Below are 19,297 nucleotides of genomic sequence, written 5' to 3' on the forward strand. Positions count from 1 at the left end.
TCTGGGGGACGCTTGTATGGTCCCTCGCCCCTCGGGTGCCCTTGCTCTCACTCTCGGGCACCGGGCTCTTCGCCCACCTGGCGCCTCCTTGGGTCGGGCCCCAATCTCTGGCCCGTTCCCACGCCTTGGGCCTGTCCTGCTAGCAGCCAGCTACCTGCTGGCACCTCCTGGGTCGGCTCGCCAGCGCCGCTCACTACCGGCGCCCCCTGGGCCGGGTTCTAGCCGGCGCCTGGCTCACCTCCGGCTCGGCCTTCCGTTTGGAGCGCTCTCGCCGCCCTAGCCTCGGCGCCCTGGGCCGGCACGCTCTCGCCGCCCTAGCCTCGGCGCCCTTGGGCCGGCACGCTCTCGCCGCCCGGATCTCGGCTCTATCGCGGCTCTAGCCTCGGTGCCCTCGGGCCGGCTCGCTCTCGCCGCCCTCGCCTTAGCGCTATCGCCGTCCTGCTCTCGGCGCCCTCGCCTTAGCGCTATCGCCGTCCTGCTCTCGGCGCCCTTGGACCGGCGCTATCGCCGTCCTGCTCTCGGCGCCCTTGGACCGGCGCTATCGCCGTCCTGCTCTCGGCGCCCTTTGATGGCTAGTTAGGCTGCTCTTATCGCCCTGGCCTTAGCTCTATCGCCCCCTAGGCTCGATGCCCTTGGGCCGCTAGCCAGGCCTGGCTAGGTCGCCTTGCTGGGCCTTGCCCCGCTGGGGCCTTGCCCCCTCTGGGCTGACTCCACGTGCCTCGCGCACTGTCTCTGCCCCGCCTTGGGCCTTGCCCTCTCGGGGCTGACTCTGCGTCTCTCGCGCTCTGTCTCTGCCCCGCTCCAGGGGCCTTGCCCTCTCGAGGCTGACTCTGCGCCTCGCGCTCTGTCGTTGCCCCGCTCCGGGGCTAAACACCGCCCTTATGGGCCGGGGTCTGTAACCCCGCACCCCGCGCCTCGCCGGCGCAATATGGTGCCCTATCGCACCGACAATAGTGCCCCTGGCACTATGCCCAACTGGGCACTGGGAACCCCCAAGCTGTGGGGAAGCTCCCCTTGAGGCCTCCTCGCTCCCCTACAGCCTCCCCGGTCCTCCGGATAAACTGTAACTTAATACTCCAGCCCTCTGGCTATAACATAAATACAGAGGCTCCACACGCCTAATAACTCCAAGCCCCACCAGGGCCCGCAATCCTACCTCCAGTCAGGGCGATGCTGTTCCCTGCATCATTGCAGCCGGGTAGCGCGATGAAGTAGCAGCCACTAACCCAGGCCGCTCAGCTCAGCCGCAGAGCTCCTGCTCCTGCGGCAGCCAGAAGGGAACTGTGTCTCAGGCTCTGGCCTAAGCTGGTTATAAAGGCCAGGCCCTGCCCTCTTCCGGTCATGTGCCTCACTTGGTTGGCCTGGCAACCAGGCACCTGAGCTCCCTGGGTGATTGGCAGCTCTGCCAATCAGCCTCAGAATCACGGGGCACCTCTGTGACTCCGTGACAGCAGGTTTTACATTTTTTGTTTCCTCGTAGCCTGGATCTATTTGGTGTGCTTTGGGCTGTAGGAAGTTTGCTTCTGGTGGGGAGGGTGATGAGATTCAGTGCTTATTTAAAGGCTTGGATGGGTGGTTCTGGAAAGATCTCTTTCAGAATTGTGTCTTGTAGTATGGGTTGCAATTGTCTGAGGATTTTCCGTACAGGTTCCAGGGAAGGATGGTATGTCATAACCAGTGGCATGCAATTCATGGGTATGTTCTTCTTGTACTGCAGCAATTCATGTGGTATCTGGGTGGCTCTTTCAAAAACGTGATCTCTGTCTCTGGAGGAGTTTCTTTGTTGGGTGAAAGCCCTTTTGAAATTTCTGAGGCGATGATCATGGGTATTGCCAGTACAAATTTGGTGTATTGGAGGGCTTGGCTGTATACTACAGCTTTCTTGGTGTGTTTAGGGTGATTGCTGGTTTTGTGTAGATATGTATGTTGGTCCAAGGGTTTCTTGCATATGGTGGTTTGTATTTTACCATTCTGGGTATTGATCAAAATCTCTACAAAGGAAATGTTGGTGCTGGAGTATTCAAAAGGTAGTCTGGTGGAGGGGTGATGGTTATTGAATTTGTGATGGAAATTCAATTTGTGATGGAGAACATTAATGCCTCTGAAAAATAATTAAAGAATAATCTAGGAAGCCTCTTGCATTGACTTGGCCCATAACTATGAATGAACACTGTTTAGTGCAGCGGTTCTCAACCTTTCTAGACTTGAGACACTCCTCCACAAGTTTTGTGAGTTCAGCAGCACTGTATTTCAAAAAGTAATTAATTCAGTATAGTGCTTACCTGTTTGATGAGGCACTGGGTCAACCGCTAGGGAAGAGCCTATGGAGGGGTAGGGGTGAGGAATTGGAAGCAAAGAGCCCGCACCTCAACTATCGAGACTATATCAATGAAGTGGATAGACAAATCTTGGACACAAATAACTATAAAAAACTTGGGGAGGACTCCACACCAGCATTCGCTTTGGAACTGGAACACATTATCAAATCCTTTTCATGCTAGCTTCAGGAGGAAAAAAACCAAACAAACACTTCCACTTATTCCCAACTGTTCCACCCCAGGAACTTTCTGTATGCTCCCAAATATCCACAGACAAGTCAACTTTGGCAGACCCATTATATCTAGTGGTGGTACCCCCACTGAAGAGCTATCAGGATTTATAGAAAATATCTTGAAAACACTTGTCACTCAAAGAACAAGTTTCCTGCAAGACACCACAGACTTCCGGAATATCAACCATATCATTGAGAAGGTTATGCTTGCACTCATGGGTATCATGACACTGTACACTAATTTCCCACACCATGAAGGCATACTTGTCTGCCTGAAATACTTTAGGGAACACAGAATAGACTAGATTTGCAACATACTGCACAAATCATCCACTTCATCTTCGTCGTCAACAACTTCACTTTTAACTATTGTCACTTCCTTCAAACCATGGGTACATGTGTGGGTGCACAGGTGCCCCCCAGTATGCCATCTTCTTAATGAACCAATTGGAGAAAGTGCAGTTTTCCAGAAATTCAAACCTGTACTATATCTGCATTATATAAATGATATTTTCGTTATCTGGATTGAACATCTGGATTCACTTATTGACTTCCACCACAGGTTTTACAACCATTATTTCTCAATTAAAATTTCTGTGGAATGCTCCTATACTAACATCAACTTTCTAGACACCACAGTCCATATCCAGGATGGCACCCTATAAACCACTACATACAGAAAACCCACAGACCAATACCTATGTCCACTGGACCAGCAGTCATCTCAGGCACACCAGAAAGCTGATACCTACAGCCAGGTCTTCAGATACTACCACATCTGCTCAGAGGAGAGCACCCACAATGCCCATCAGCCCAAAACATGCCTTTATACAACATGGATACTCCAGTAGAGAAAAAGATAATACATTTGAAACTTGCTCTGCGTACAGGAAGCATAAAAATATTAAATGTAACATGGAACAAATATACCCTTTTAGCAACAATTTTAGGTGGTTGTAAACAAAGAAAGATCACATGTCTTAGTTAAGGAAGAGAGGTAAAAAAAAAAAAAGAAGAAAATATGGTAGAGTTCAAGCCATAGATGAAATGTGTATAGTTGCTGAATGTGGAAAAAGACGCTCGAAATAAATACCATCTGATTCATAGAGTATAATAAAATATTATATAGGTCTCTGAAAACAATCCATTCCATAGGAAAAAATTACCTAATTAGTTGTAGTCAGAAGTTCCCTATGGGCCGTTTGGGTTTCATCCAGTGATAGCATTTTACTATTGTAGCCTGGAATGTAGATCTTTCTTTAGTCCTTCCCTGTAATCTTAGTCTACTAAGTCACTACTTCTCTCTAGAATGGATGCGTCAATCCCTGGGGGTACATCTCCATGTGCTTTGGGGGTGGATGGGTGGACAGGAGTGCTTTAATTAGAGTGGCTCTGAGAAGCGCCTGCAGCACCTCGTGTATCAGTGTCTCTAAGCTTCAAAATGGCGGTGGGGGTGCTTTAGCTAAAGCTCGTTGGGGGAGGCTGCTGGAGCATGCTAAATAGTAATTACAGCATGTCAGAGCAGACTCCAGTGTTATGTGTATCAGCATTGCTGCCACCATTTTTCAGTGCGGGGATGCCTATACACATGATGCTCCGGGCCACCCTAATTGAAGCGTCCCCCTCCCCCACTCCCAGAACACATGCATAAATGCCTTAATATGCAACCAGTTTTCTTTTCAAGATGCAGTTGTGTATGTTTCCTTTCACCCACTCAGCAGTACATGAAAGAAGTACTCTTTTCATGAAAAGTGTGCTTATGTATAGCCTAGATATGTTTTTTTTTCATTATTTTTTGACACGTCTTGAGGAAAAGATGTAATATATGATTCATAAGGAGAATCTTATTTTGGATGTGAACTTTAAGCTACTACATATTTCTTGAGAGAATACAATTCAGGATATGTGGCTGAGGGAATCCTTTTTCTTTTAATAATGATCAGAGGAGCAGCTGTTGGAATATATGTGACTCTAGAAACCACCCAATATTCCATTAAAGCAGTATTAAAAATCTGACTGAAACAGTCTCCTAAAGCAACACTCATTTAGCAAAGGGAAGAAAGTTTTATTAAGTCAATTCTAAAAGATAGCAGGTAGTTGCATTGTTTCAGCGGAACATGTGGCGGTATGCAAAAATAAGTTTTACCAAATCACAAAATCAGTAATGAAGACATCATGTTATGCACATTCCTTTTTTCCCTTCTACTCATAATAGTATTCATGTATCAAAAGAATCGCTAAGTTAGCAGCTGATGTCTCACAAACTGCTGTAGTTAGTGATTAATGCTCTGTACCATTTGAAAGCTGGCATAAAGCTTTAATTTTCAGATGGCATGAAGAATTAGTTTCCAGCTGTAAGTGATCTTGAGATAGCAGCTGATAAAATCAAGTATGACTTGAAGTGGAAAAAAGAGCAAGATGGTTATCACAATAATGTGGCTTTTGTGTGTGTATGTATCCATCCCCTATTTTGTGATTTCCCACCCCCAGGGCTAGAAGCATTTGGCAAGATGAATGCAAATCCTTCTTGGACAGTTTCCCTTCCATCCCAAATCCGGTTTGGGGCCAGTAATCAATAAGAGAAAAAAACATCCCTGCTTAAAATAATTTCTGTCATCTCACATATCATGTGCATCTATGTAGAACAAAAGTTAATTTTGTTCAAGTGGTGTCTCATAAAATGAAGGACCAGTTCAGTACAAACTATGAACTTTCTGTGAAAATTCTTCGCTCTCTGTGCTTGCACCAAGATATAATTAGCAGTCAAGATGGTGATCGTTTGGAGGCCCAGCTAGGGCTGTTGACCTTGACATATTAAAGCAGAAGGGGGTCAGTGTGGTTTTGAGATCAGGCTCTTGAGTGCAGCTGCAGTTGCCAACATGAAATAAAAGCAGAGATGCACACTGTCTTTCTGAGGTACTGCAGGGTGGCTTATTGCACATTTGATACAGCTGTCCAGTGCCAGCTGTCTTGTGCAACTCAGGTGGGTCATTCAGTTTCTCTTTAATCCCGTAGAGGATGCCTGTGAGACCTTTATTTTTGCTGCTGCTACACTGATTAAATTTTGCTGTTGTAAATGGCTTAATTTCTCACTCAACTTTATGCCAGGCATGACAGAAGTAGTTTAGTAGTCATGTGGTTGTGAGTCAAGTTTAATTCACTCTTTTTCATTACCTAGAGCAGGGCTGTCCAACGAGTGGCCCACAGGCTGCATGCAGCCCCCAGAGGGTTAGCATGTGACCCATGGGATCCTGCCTGGTTGCTTCCCCCCAGTTGCTCCTTCCATGGTGGCTGAGGGCTGCTTGTCCTATGGCAGAGAGGGGGTTGGGAGAGAATTGACTGCATGGTGTACATAACTGGGGGAGCTGGGCTGCTTGCACTGTGTGCTTGGCGGAGGGGGGGGCGGGGGCCGGCACTGGGCAGCCTTGCAGTGTTGTGTGATCCTGGCTGCCTGGAAGTTGGAAAGCCCTGACCCTAGAAAGTTAAATGAATCACCTGACACATGCTCTCCCTCTTCCCTTTAAATGATTGCATTAGGGAATCCACATTTTCAGAGATTTAACTTTTATCTTGTTTCTAAAGAAGCTGTCCTAGCATAAGGGCAGCACAGTATTTTTGCAACAGTGTAGTTCATGAAACCATCATGATAATTCTAAACAATGGGGCTAAAGAAATTTTTAAATAATAACTGCTCCTTAAATGGCTTTTTTAACTTACTGGACCAAACTACAGCCTTAAAACTATGCAACCTCTTTGACTTAGATATGGATTCTGCCACTTCTGTGGGTAACTGTGGGCCAAACTTAGTCTGCAGTATTGTTTAGAGGTCAGTTTTCAGTGTAAATGTATGGTTACAGTAGCCAGTAAATTAACTAGCAATGCTTGGGGCTAACTGGTTATGGGAAGTTTTTTTCACTGATTTTAACATGCTGTGGTTCAAGTCTTTATTTCTTTAAATTCCAAGTGCATCAGTCCTTTCTCAATAAATCCTATTGGCTACGAGGCAACAGCATGGAAATTCTTTTCAATATTTTGATCCTTGGATTTCAGTTTTGAGTTTTCTGGTTGAATTCATGTGACCTTGCTTTCAAAACAAGTCCTTGTTTTAATAACTTTGCACCCAGTAGAAACATTACAAATATGTACCACTGGATCTAGTGCTAGTCCAATATATGCAAGAAATCTGAACACGTCTGTTTTGTCTAACTCCTGATTGATGCAAGGAGATACAAGCACATCAAGTGAAAATTAGCTTACAGATGCAATGTGCCTTATAAAAAATAAATGTAATTAATTATTTCCTGTTTGCAATATAAAAAAGTGAATTTTATGCAAACTGAAGGATATATGTCTTTTGTTAGATTTGCTGCATAAATCACACACAGGCTTAAATGTAGTTTAGTAGATGGTATATGATTACTAGGGCTGTATAAAGCTTTGGGTGCTGATTTGATTTGGAGGGGATTTGGCCTGATTTGGTGGCCGAATCTGAATCGAATCAGGGGACCAGTTAAAAGCTCCGAATTGATACAAAGCTCTTCAAATTGATTTGGAAAAGGTTCGGAAGAACTTTAATGATTTGGGCAGTGCCCACCCACTGCTTCAGGGAGCTGGACCCAGACTCCGAGCTTGTAAGTGGAGGGTAGGGTGGCAGGTGGCTGGCAGAGGGGGGAGGGGACCATGGGGGGACCCCCACCAGGCCCCATCCCCTGCCTGCTCCCCCAGCCCTCTCCAACCCCTGCTGCTCCCCCAGGAACCTCTATGGCTGCCTTGCCTAGCTCTACCTCCCAGGCTTTTAAAAAAAAAAAGGTTCCCACTCACTGGCTGCTGCCTGGCGGGGGTTGATCCCTGTTACTCTCCACTGCCCCAAGCTGCATGGGGGGCTCTGCCACGAGCCCCCCGAACCACCCCCCACTCTCCCAGCCATGGCTGTCCTGCCTGCCCCGGCCCTGGCCGTTTAAGAAAAAACAAAACAAAACCCTGCACTCACCAGCTCCTTCAGCAGCCTCATGGCTTCTGGGGGCTCATGCAGAGCCCTCAATGCAGCAGGGGGCAGTGGGGATGGTCCCCCCTGCTAGGAAGGAACTGGTGAACTGGGGCTTTTTTTTTTTTTCAGGGTGGAGCTGGGGAGGGCGGGGCAGCCATGGGGCAAGGGGGTCGGGAGAGGGAGGGTTGAGAGGCTTGTGGCAGAGCCCCCCACACAGCAGGGGGGCAACAGGGATTGCCCCACGCTGGGCAGCACCCACTGACTTGGGGCTTTTTTTTTCCCCAAAGAGCCAGGAGCTGGAGCAGGGCAGGGCGGGGCGGGCAGGGCAGCCATTGCAGAATGTGTGGGGAATGGGCTTGTGTGATTCAGAGTCTTGGCTGTTCCTGCAGCAGCCGAATCTTTGAATCAGTTTTTGGCCGAATCGATTTGGGACAGTGATTCAAATCACCGAATCGAATCACTGTCCCCCGAATCGGCTGAATCCGAAGCAAATGCTACTGCTTTGCACAGACCTAATGATTACATAGAAGCCTTTGGTTGTGGTGGGTTTTTGGTTTGTTTGTTTGTTTTTTGTAACACTGTTATTGAGAACCTAGAGGTCTAATGCCCTTTAAGGATTTAGGTGAGTTAGGTTTGCATATTTGCTGTGAACTGAGGAGGAGGAGAATTAGTTCTCCTAAACTGTTACAAAGCATTAGGAAAAATACAGCTATTCACTTTAGAACTAATAACGTCAGGCAAAATAATATCATTTGCTTTCTTCTTCTTCTTGTTCTCTGTATAGAGACATTTGAAGGCCAGATTATGCTTATTATGTGGGGTCCACATATAGACAAGAAGCCTGCATTGTCTCTCCAGGGTTTTATTACAAGCTCATCAGCCTGCTGTCTTGAAGCTTCAGGGACTGGACATGATTTCAGGGCCCGTTCTCTTGATAAAAAGATAAAAGAAGAAAAAAAGACTCAAGGCCAAAAGCAGCCCTGAGATGTTTCTGTCCATCTTACTCACTCCAAGTGGTTTATGGTACTCATGATTGTAGTTAACTGAACTCGGGGTTGTTAGCCCCTTAGTTATCACTAGAAGTATTCTCTTGCATAGTGACTTCTCATTGCAAGGAAAGGGCTCCAGGCTGCCCTTAACCCTGTCTTTTAAACAAGGATCACATGACTATTTGAAGAAGTTAGACCAGTGGTTCTTTTCAGAAATAACTGGTGCCAAATAGTTTGAGGGGTCTTGAGAGGTGCTGACCACCTGGAAATCTGATTGATTTCAGTTGGAGTTTTGGGCACACAGATCTTCAGAAAATTAGGTCAGCATGGTCCAATACACTCTGTTTTGTCTTAAAAGAACAGTTAGGAGCCCAATAAGGACTTGCCAAATGTCAACACCCATGTGACATGAGGGAAGGGACACAGAATTGCTGTATTCCTTCCAGATTCCTGTAACAAGTGTCAAATGCTGTAGTCATCTGCGAATATTAAGGACTTTAGCTATATCTGTGTTTTTGTTGTCTTGTAGACCTCACCAGCCTAGCCACACCAAATGATTGAAAGGACCATTTCCCTATATGGATGGGATAGGAACAAATACATTTTCCACCAAGCTGTGCTTTATATTTGGTGTGGAAGGGAAGTTCAGGTGTTTGCAACCAGGTGCTGCAGAAGATCTGTTCCTTAGAGGAGTCTTGGAAGTTTGGAAATGAAGTGGGACAGAAAGATAGGCACCATGAAAAATAACTTGTATTAAATAAGTGAGCTCTGTCAATACTGGCCAAATCTGTGTCTCTGAAGTTTTCTCAAGATAAATATTCCTTGTTTAGTTTGATTATATCGTAACTGCAAGACACACAGGGCGTACAGTTTTCCCCTGTGCAATAGCAGTTCCTGCCTGTGAACCTGAAACACTATAAACTGTGATGATAAAAATATTCTGAGTGGAAGAGCTTCGTAACAGACCCAAGCTTCATGTTTCATGAGACTTTATCGCTTTTCTTTATTTTATTCCTCTTAACAGGAATTTCACTGATACACAGGGCGATAGTGTGATTTATTCTTTAGAAGAGCACATTGGCAAGAATTTCTATTACAGGAGAGTAATGCACTCAGAGATGATATCCTGTGTGGATAAGGAAACTTAAATGATTGCTAGAGCCTATTAAAAATTTAATCGAAATAAGTTAGTGCAGAGCTGGATCCATCATACTGCTTTTGCTTTTTCCAGCTGAAGTTGTGTATACAAGGAATGCTTTGCTCTCACTGGGGGGGATTTTGGTTCTTCTCATTTTGTTTCTTAGCCAAGGAAAATAAGCAACAAATTTTACTTCCAAGAATTGTTGTTGATACTAAATCAGTGAATGTGCAAATTAAGTGTTGAATTAAAATGAATGTGCATTTTAGCTTATTTTCAGTGGTTCCGTTGCCTTTGCCTGGAATGCTGACTGTTATTCTAGATCCTCATATGCTGTCTGTGGAGAAATGCAAGTTCATTCTCATAAATAAGTATTTTATATCATTTATGAAATGTCTCGATTGGTCTTTGCTTACTTAATCCTCATTACTAATGGGGCTGTTGAAGTATGGGACAATGGTAGTCAAATAGGTGCAGTGTATGCTGAGTGATTTCTAATTTTAGTTTGAATGTCTGAGGTTTGACATTTGTGTCCAAATTGCTTTTTGTGAGAAAAGAATGACTGATCCAAGTGAAAAGCATTCTTTAGACTGCCTCTAGCTGTGTGATATGACCTGGAGGATAGCATCAGATGTACTAAGAAGCTCTCTCTGAGGGTGTGCGAGAATGAAAAACTATTCAACTTTGACCACACATGACAGTTTTTTACTCTTACTAATCATGGTGGTTTATATGCATGTCCTTCCAGGGAGGTGGATAGTTGGGGTAATTATGTAAAGATTAATTTCTAATATTGTATGCAGGGTTTTTTTAAATTCTGTGTTTCAGGAGTGAAAAGCAGTGTGAAAGGCATAAAAACTAAGTTATGACAGAAGATAAATTATTAGAATTTTACACATTACAGTTAAAAAGTAGAAAAACTAAGATATTGTAGTAGATATTGTGGTCTTAGTTACCTTGAAGGTATGAGAGAGAGAACAAAATCTGGCCCTGTATTTTTTAAATAAAAGATGTGAGCTGGGATCGAATTCACATGTGCAAGGGATTCTTATCATGAGTAAAGTGATTTTCAGTGATATTTTTTTTTCCTGTGCTTACCTGTAGAAGGTCTCTTGGTAAAATTTATTTCAGTGCCAAGAACCTGCCAAAAGCTTTTGCCACTTAAAATCTTTGATGTCAATCTTAAACCGCAATAAGTTTTGAGAGGGGACCTTGTGCAAGGCTTGTCCACTGAATGACTATTGCTCTAAGCATTTTGTAAGTATTTTGTTAGGTATGTCCCTCTCAGTACTCCTGCACGCAGAAGACCCGCTAGAAGGATCTGCTTGTGGTGTTTCAGTCTAGTAATGGAGTTTACCAGAGAAGCCACAAATTTTTATTTGTGGGTCCAATTCTACATGGGTATAAATTAGAAAAAGGGATAAAAATAGAGATGGATGCAAGCTGTTTTTAACCAAAATTTTTTTCTGCTTTAAAATTAGGTGTCATAATTAAAATTAAATTATTAAAATGTTTAATGTCAGAAATAACATTCTTTTTAATGATCAATGGGAAATCTCAACACAACATAAAATTATGGTAGGGAGAAGAGAGGATTGACTAGTTCTTAAAAATAGTGTAATTCCAAAGAGAATAAAGCTCAGAAACTGTTATGCTTTGTTTAAGAAATAGGTACAGAAAGTGTGAGCCAAGTCCTCCCCTGGTTTATGCTTCTGCAAATACTTTAGATTCAGTGGAATTTGTAAATTGATACAAATCGAGAGCTTGGTCCCCTATTTCACTTCCTACTATATTTATGAGTAAGAATTGGGACATCCTTGGATTAAATCTGTAAGGGCAAATTTAATGTATTAATTGTGAAGTTTTACTTGGGTAAAACTGTTGAATTTATAAATGTTTGTTGCCTTTATTAAAGACTTCAGGATTTACCATTAAATGATAATGGCAAGTTTTTAAATTGCAACAACTGTTAAGCAGTGCGTGCGCATGTGTGCATTAATGTGTGTGAGAGAGAGAGATTTGACCATTATGCTCTAACTTTTGAAAGCTAGACGTTGTTATAGCTCTTACCTTAAGGAAATCATTTGACAGACATTAATACTGTTAACATTTCGTTTTTGTATGGGGGCTGAGTTCTGTACTTTTTTTTTTTTTTTTAGCAAATGAGGAAGTAAGACGTGTGCCAAAGGTTCCTGACCCTCTTAATGAATCATGTGCATTTTCAAAACCATTAGTAGGACCATGCAATCATATGCATTTTCAAAACCATTAATGTGGTGTGATTGCAGAGGTCAGCAATTCCTTATGTCTTTTTTTTTTTTTTTAAGCAGGGCGGAGGGGGGGGAAGGGCAGGGGGCGCAGAGTGGCTTGCCCTGAAGTAAATAGCTGTGAGTTCAGGCAAAATTTATTATTAAAACGTTAATTTGAGAAGCCAAATGCAAAAAACATCCAGCAGAAAGAAAATCAGCTGCATTCTCTTTATTCTTTTATATTTGTTAAGTAGGGTTTGTACCCCCGAGGTGCCAGAACGCTTCAGCTTGGTCTGGAGAGACCAGATTTTCCTTTGTTGCCCTCTGCTGGGGTAACTCCGCTTGTTCTGGAGATAGCCTGTCCAAGAGGAAAAAGCAAATTCAGTCTTCACTTCTGTTCAGTCTCTGCCCATTTCCCTGACATTGCTAGTGATTAAGTGCTGGTGATTATGGTGTTTTCAGGCTTTTAACTTGTCAGAAAAATTATGATCATCACAATTCATGTCAGTAACGGAGCTGGTGTGCGACCATACAGTAACAACTGGACTGGCTACTGACCTAGGCCAGAGCGTGTTCTGTAAACTAGAAATGGGGAACTTTTATGCTTCTCTTACTTTCAGCTGACACTGATTTTCAGTAGTTTAAAAATAATGAAGAATGCTATTAAGGGTTTCAACAAACAAACAAACAAAACTTTTATTTTTGCAGGTAACCTGTACAAATTTTATCATGATATATCTGTGAACACCTTTTTCACTTTGAGGGACTTATTATCTTTTTGTAAATGAATTACAGTACAGCTTTCACAAGGAGTAAAAGGGGGTATATGACCAGGTTTTTTTCCACTGTTCTTCTCTCACTTCCAGCCTCTAGCATTTAAGATCTAGGAAGCTCTGATTCAGAGGCGGTGTCCCTAACTCCCGTACTCAGTAGTCACACGTGCACCATTCCTCTAAGAATCTGTCCAGTCCCTTTTTTCAATCTGACAAATTGGGTCATTAATGCCAGTGAAACTTCTTAAGTAATATTGGGAGCAAGGTGGTGGCTGGTTTGGGAAATGGAGTATCAAAACCCAAGAATTTAAAAACTATTATTTCATCCAGAAGCTACATAAATGAAAGATGCTCAGCTTAACGTTCCACCAGATAATGCCATCTAAACTACGACTGTAATCACCGTGGGGCTATCTTATTATGGTTGTACAGCACTGAGCATCTACTGATGCTTAGTAATTAGTAACTTTATCAAGCATCATTATCTATGCCTGGCTGACATCTTTTGCTTATCAAGTTTGCTTCCTTCACCCATGCTTTCTAGACTTTCTGTGCAGGGAACGACCTTTGCTGATGCCGTCTTTGCATGTACGTACAGCATTGCAAATGAGACTGTGATTTTTTTCCCCTCTCCCTTGCATACCCTTATAATTTATGTGACTCCATATGCCATATGCAGGCATTGCAGCATAACATGCTGTTGGATTATTTTCCAGCACTTTTTTCCCCTGGTGCCTGCATAATTTCTTACCTCCACAACAAACCTGCCACAAGGTGTTGTAAATGGAATACAAAGGGGATCCTGAGCCAGGATTTCCAGTTCAGACTCATCTAGTATTCCTACATACATGTTTATCAGGTGTTCAGCAAACACTTAAACACTTGCTGGGATAGTTTAGTTAGGGATGATCCTATTTTGAACAGGTGTTGGACTAGATGACCCCCTGAGGTCCTTTCAAGCCCTGCTTTTCTATGATTTTATATACTTAAGAGTAACAATGCTGACATTTGGCTTTGCAGCTTTGGTCAGACGTGTATTTTAAGCCGTTATCCAAAACAGACAATGTAAAACAAATATTAAGAAATATTCAGAAAGCTGATCAATAAAAGTAAATGGAATCTACTCTCTCATTTAAATAGATGAGTAAAAGATTTACTTAGTATATTAAAACAATTTATTTTTTGTGAACATTTTTATTATATTCAGGTTTCCTTACAATTATGTCAGAAAAAGGGGGAAATTCTTCAAAACATCTTGCTTACGAAGATTTTAAAGATCTATTTCTCTTCATTCTAAATACCGGAATAGAAAAATAGACTTGCAAATGATCTTACTTATTTGATATTGCTGATTTAAACTTATTTTTTCTTGCATTTCATGGTTTTGTTGATCATAAGGGGCACAAGCTAGAAAATATTCCATGTTAACTACATTTCTCTTATAAAGCTCTTATTCACACTGGGCCTACCTGGCATGCTAGCTTTTTACCAGGTAGCACTACTTGCCAAATGCCTCTCTCCGACTGCTCCCAGTTCAAGTAGGAGGCAGGGTAGATGTGCACCTTAGACTAACTAACGTGTGTGTGGGTGTGGGTGTTTGTACATGTAAGTATTTCATATGCATACATATATGTGCACACGCACACACACACTTTACATGTATACTTTATATATGGCACCTCCCAGTTCAACCCAACTTAGTCCTGTATGACAGGCCAGTGAAACAATACAAAATAAGTTTACCCAGGGAGCTAGTGGTAGTAGGGAATTGATGAGGATGGCATCCTCTTGTCAATTGTTTTGTTAAATACCTGATCACTTAACAGGTGTTCATGAGTGTGCATCTATTTCTTGTTGATAGGGCAATTCTTGCTTAAAAACCAATGTGATCACATTGTTCAAGTCTCTTAAAACAGTGCTTTTTTATCCTTTTGACTCCAGTATGTATTACTTTTTTACAATCTATGCTTATTGCTACCTTGATTCTCAGCTGTATCCATTTTGCAAGGACTGCTTGCTGGATACAGGTACTTTGGAGGTTTATACAGATTCCCATTCTGTGGCTAAGCCTGGTATACTTTTATACACAAAAGTCAAGTATTATACTGCCGTGACTGTAAATGTACTATTAATAGTGTACCATTAATGTAATAGGAAGAAATTACATGCTATATTATTAAAGAATATCCAAAGAAACTACTTATCACTTATGTCAAGTAATATTCTGCCAAGGAATTGATAGCAGTTTTACAATGAGGAGCATAAAAATAAGACACAAATATTTTATTGTCAGCTTCAGTGTTTCATGATCTTTCAGTGGCTAAAATTCATGTCCTCCTTAAATATAGTGAAAATAAAAGTTGAAAATACATTCATGGTCATGATTGTGTTTTGGTAGTGCTAAAAGGAAGATACAGAATGTATGATAAATGCCACTAACGGAGACAACCTTAGAATAGTAGGAAAATACAGGCTAGTTATGTGCCAAAAAGGGTCCAGGATTCATGTGTAGAGCTACTGTCTTCACTGTAAAGTTTGTTCCAACTTTTCTGGATTTCGTAGTGAAAGCTTCTAGTAGGAACTTAATTAAAATTGCTTAGCAAGGAAAGAATTATTGAAATAGGGAATTAGCTCCAAACTTCTGTATGTGCATTGTAGTCAGTTATTTCATTACAAGAAGATAGCAGAGTGTAGTATGTGCTATATATGCATCTAAGCGTTATAAAAAATACATTTTGGTTTTGTTCAGTTTGTCCAGTAGTAAGTCATACTGCCCAATAGCAGGTCTTCATACTGATCAGTAGTAAGATTCTGCAAAATGCATATGGATAAATTGTCAGTATTATACTTGCAGTTAGAACCTTACCTTTCCAGTTGCATAACTGGTATGATTGACATAGCCTTGGTATGGAGTAAGCATGGCTTTGGGGAGTTTTTTGTATATCAGTTTCCTATTGAAGCATTTTTTGCATCTGTCAAAGAAGGAGTTAATGTTATTTCTTCTCCAGTTCATAATGTTTATATTGGAATTACATCAAAAGTATGTCCATTTGACAAGAGTTCAATAAATTCCAATTTGTTTTATTAACATACAAATGGACATAAATGTCATGGGTCTTCAAAGCCATGTGTAGTTTCTTGAAGATCCTAACCTGCTCTCACCCCACCCTAGCCCTGTTCTCATGAGGCAGTGACGTGGGTTGGTGGCACTCCATCCCTGCCTGCCCCTGCGAACCCCCTGGGACCTTTCAAAGTATCCCCAGGAGTACACATACCCCCAGTTGACAACTGATTTAATCAACCAACCAAATGCAAACTATAGCTAGATAAGCTTATCATAAATTCATTGTCATCAGTATATTCAAGCCAATAAGACCATCTGTTTCCACAAACACAATTGTTGTCCCTGTATTTGCAACTTAGTATTGCTTGGATAATTTATTAATACTAGGGTGCAATTGTTCATCTGCAATATCATTATGAGATTGTGGGCTTGAGCCTTTTTTAATTTTCAGGTGTCAACAGTGTTGTGTTGACTTCATAACCCAATGTAGGACTTGCTTTCATCAGTTATCCTTCACATCCACCTTCATTCTTTATATTGCTTTACATTATTTCTAGTGTTAGTATGTACCATATGTAAACACATGCACACAGTTGTTAAAAGAAAAAAACAGGCTTGCAAGATGCATGCTTATAAGCAAGGTTACCGTGCTCTCTTTCACCTTTTCCACCCTTATGCTCAGTAACCTATGCTATGCTTTTTCTGGATTGCCATTCCTTACTGTTATACTTTATCTAGGTTTCAAACCCCACAGTTCAGGGCTTTGTTGATTTTAAGTGTTATGTACTCACACATACTAAGAATGCAACAGGATAATTGACTGATGGGTAAGTGTCAAAGCAGTGCAGTATACACGCTTTGTAAATGTGAGCGTCTGCATGACTCCCCAGTATGGCAGCCCAGGGAGAAAATGCCAGTCGTAGAGGTTGTCATTGATGAAGGCGATGATGAAAGAAGTAAACAAAATGATGTGGACTAGAAGCTTGGGTACAAGGGAAGAAGTAGAGTGAAACTACCTGGAAGGCAGGCAGAAAAGAATTTGCGCCATGTCTTGAAAGGGACAGCAGTGGTTTAAAAACACAACACAGTTAAGTATATGCAAGAATAAAGTGATGTTAGTTGTAGCTGGTGGCGCTGATTTAGCTTTCTGGATTTTAGTTAATAGTGTTAGAACAAGAAGTAAGGAGATTATTGTAGTAGTTGAAGCAGGAGATCACAAAGACAGCATGTCTGCACCAGGGGTGATGTTTTTATTATCAGAACTTATATGGACAGGACAGGACAGTCTAATTCTGAGTTGTAGTTAGCTTTATTTCATTTTGTACACACTCTGGTACTGCTGAATCATTCTTTGGTTTGCAATCCAAACGGCCAGACACTTTCCTATTTCATATTCTTAAGGTGACTTGAAAAATAACTTCCATTTAAATAGTGAAAATATAGCTTTGAGCATTTAGGGATGATATAAAATGTACTAGGAAGTTCTCTGTCTTAGTGAAGGCTAATTATGATACAAATTAATTCAATTTAAAATAATATAATTAAGTAGAGTTTCATCCTCTTCTCCCCACGGGACAAAAGTTAATGTTCTGCTCAGATAGGACCACAGTCCTTTTGAACGCTTTCAACTCTCTTCTCTGCTATCTCTGCATTTATCTGCAATCATTTCATATGTTTTTTTTAATGGGGAAATTGGATGCCTGTGTCTGTCTTGTACAGGAGAGGTATTCAGCTAGCCGATCTGCAGAGATATTTCAGAGCCTCTGGAATACAATATTTTTATAAATGGTATACTTATGATCCTTTTGTTGGTCAGGTTAACATTGAGGCTGCCCTAGCCGGGGCTGGAAAAGAGAATGCAGTTTTATTTTTGGGAAGTTATTTTGTCTCCTACACCTGCTACAGAAACTCTCAACATAGTGGTTTAGACTCCTATGAGACTACATGTTGAAAAGATTTTTTCTAGTTCATTTTCCCCACTGTGGCTCTTATTTTCTAGTGTAACCATGTCTGATGTAGAAAAGGTAATATATGTGAATGGGGCATGAGACTTACCAGCAGGATGTGACAAGGGGAACTGCTAGAGCACTGTGTGGAGAAAATAGCATATGTTTTCACATGTGTAAGAAGAAAGAAATGAAACTTTGGAAGCAAGATAAAGTTATGCTGGATTGTTCTGACACAACCCTGTGCCCCTGACCCATTCTTTGTCTGGCTTACCAGAGAAGTTCATTTGTGTAATACAATGCTTCATTTTATAGAAATGAAAAGATTTATTGTGACACTATAGGTAATCTAAGCAAAACTTGGCTATGCTCTTGACCCTCTGACACTGATCATAAACAACAATAAAGTGTCTAGACAAGATGATAATGCTAAGCTAAAGAAACAGCTTCTCCTACTGATGGAGTTGCTCTCTGAACTGATCATTACACCTTTCCACTATGAGCCTATAGAAGTCATTATTACAGTGTGCATGTATATGCATATACCAACATTTATATTTTTGAAAATAGCCTGCTAATGCAGCTTTTTAAAGCTCTGTATGACAGAGGCACAGAGGGTGAGGCTAAATATTGTGTGGTTGGGGATTTTGGTGAAGTATAGCAGAGAATTACAGAAACCAGATCACCTTCTAGATTAAGTGTCTGACCCTTGGAATATTATTTTGTAAAAAAACCAGTTAAATTTCCAGTCATGTAAGTCATGGCTCCCAAAAGTAGACATGTCCACTGGATATTAATGTACAATATAATTTTAGACAAAAATCAAAATTGTTTTTAAATAAAAGGTTTGATCACTGGCTTTCCATTAGCAACTGTGGTGACATATTTAAGTGAATGATTTGGGCTGAAATCCAGCAAAACACTTAAACACCAGTGTAAATCTAAGCATGTGAGCACTGAAGTCTTTTCAGGGCTCTGGAATGCTTCTGGGAGGTGCTGTACTCAGCCTTCACCCTGGATTAAATGAACTCCATCTACCATGATGTCAGGTGGGCCTACTTTCATGCTTAACAGTTAAACCTGTTTAAGGGCATTTGCTGGATCAGGGGCTTGGGACTCAAATGACCCTGATAATCCAAGTTTTCATTTCATAACAGCATTCCTAGCCATTTTCATTGCTAAAGTAGCCTTCTAAAATGGAAACTGACTTTAGTGCTGAAAGTTCGTCTCTGTGACTTTCCTGTATATCTTGTGTCATATTTACCCTCCATAGAAGCTCCTGTACCCTTATGATAAATTTTTAATGTCACCACCATTCAAATTTTCCAAGTTACTCTTTTTATCCCACTCTCAGAGTTTTCTTGCCGGGGCTGGCCCGTCCTATCCTGCAAAACCTATAGCTGCAGGGGGCCCCGCAACCAAGTCTTCCCAGCATCCAGCCACTCGCCACCCCCCCCTGCCGACTCTGGCTTCATGTCCGGCTGCTTGCTACCCCTACCCCTTCCCCCACCTCGGCCACTAACTTCTCTGGGGCAGGGGGCCACAAAGCTATTTCTTGCAGGGGGCCCCAAAAAATTGTGGGCCGGCCCTGTTTCTTGCC

The 19,297-nt window shown here is 41.9% G+C and overlaps 1 protein-coding gene across 2 annotated transcripts in view; it reads left to right on the plus strand.

Annotated features, from left to right (window-relative positions):
* Positions 1-19,297, plus strand: part of CHST15 (carbohydrate sulfotransferase 15) — an 82,517-nt gene that overhangs the window by 28,210 nt on the left and 35,010 nt on the right. The gene's annotated exons all lie outside the window — the stretch shown is intronic.

Source organism: Crocodylus siamensis, chromosome 7 (genome assembly GCF_052110815.1).
Source record: "Crocodylus siamensis isolate JL-2025a chromosome 7, ASM5211081v1, whole genome shotgun sequence".
Classification (NCBI taxonomy): domain Eukaryota; kingdom Metazoa; phylum Chordata; order Crocodylia; family Crocodylidae; genus Crocodylus; species Crocodylus siamensis.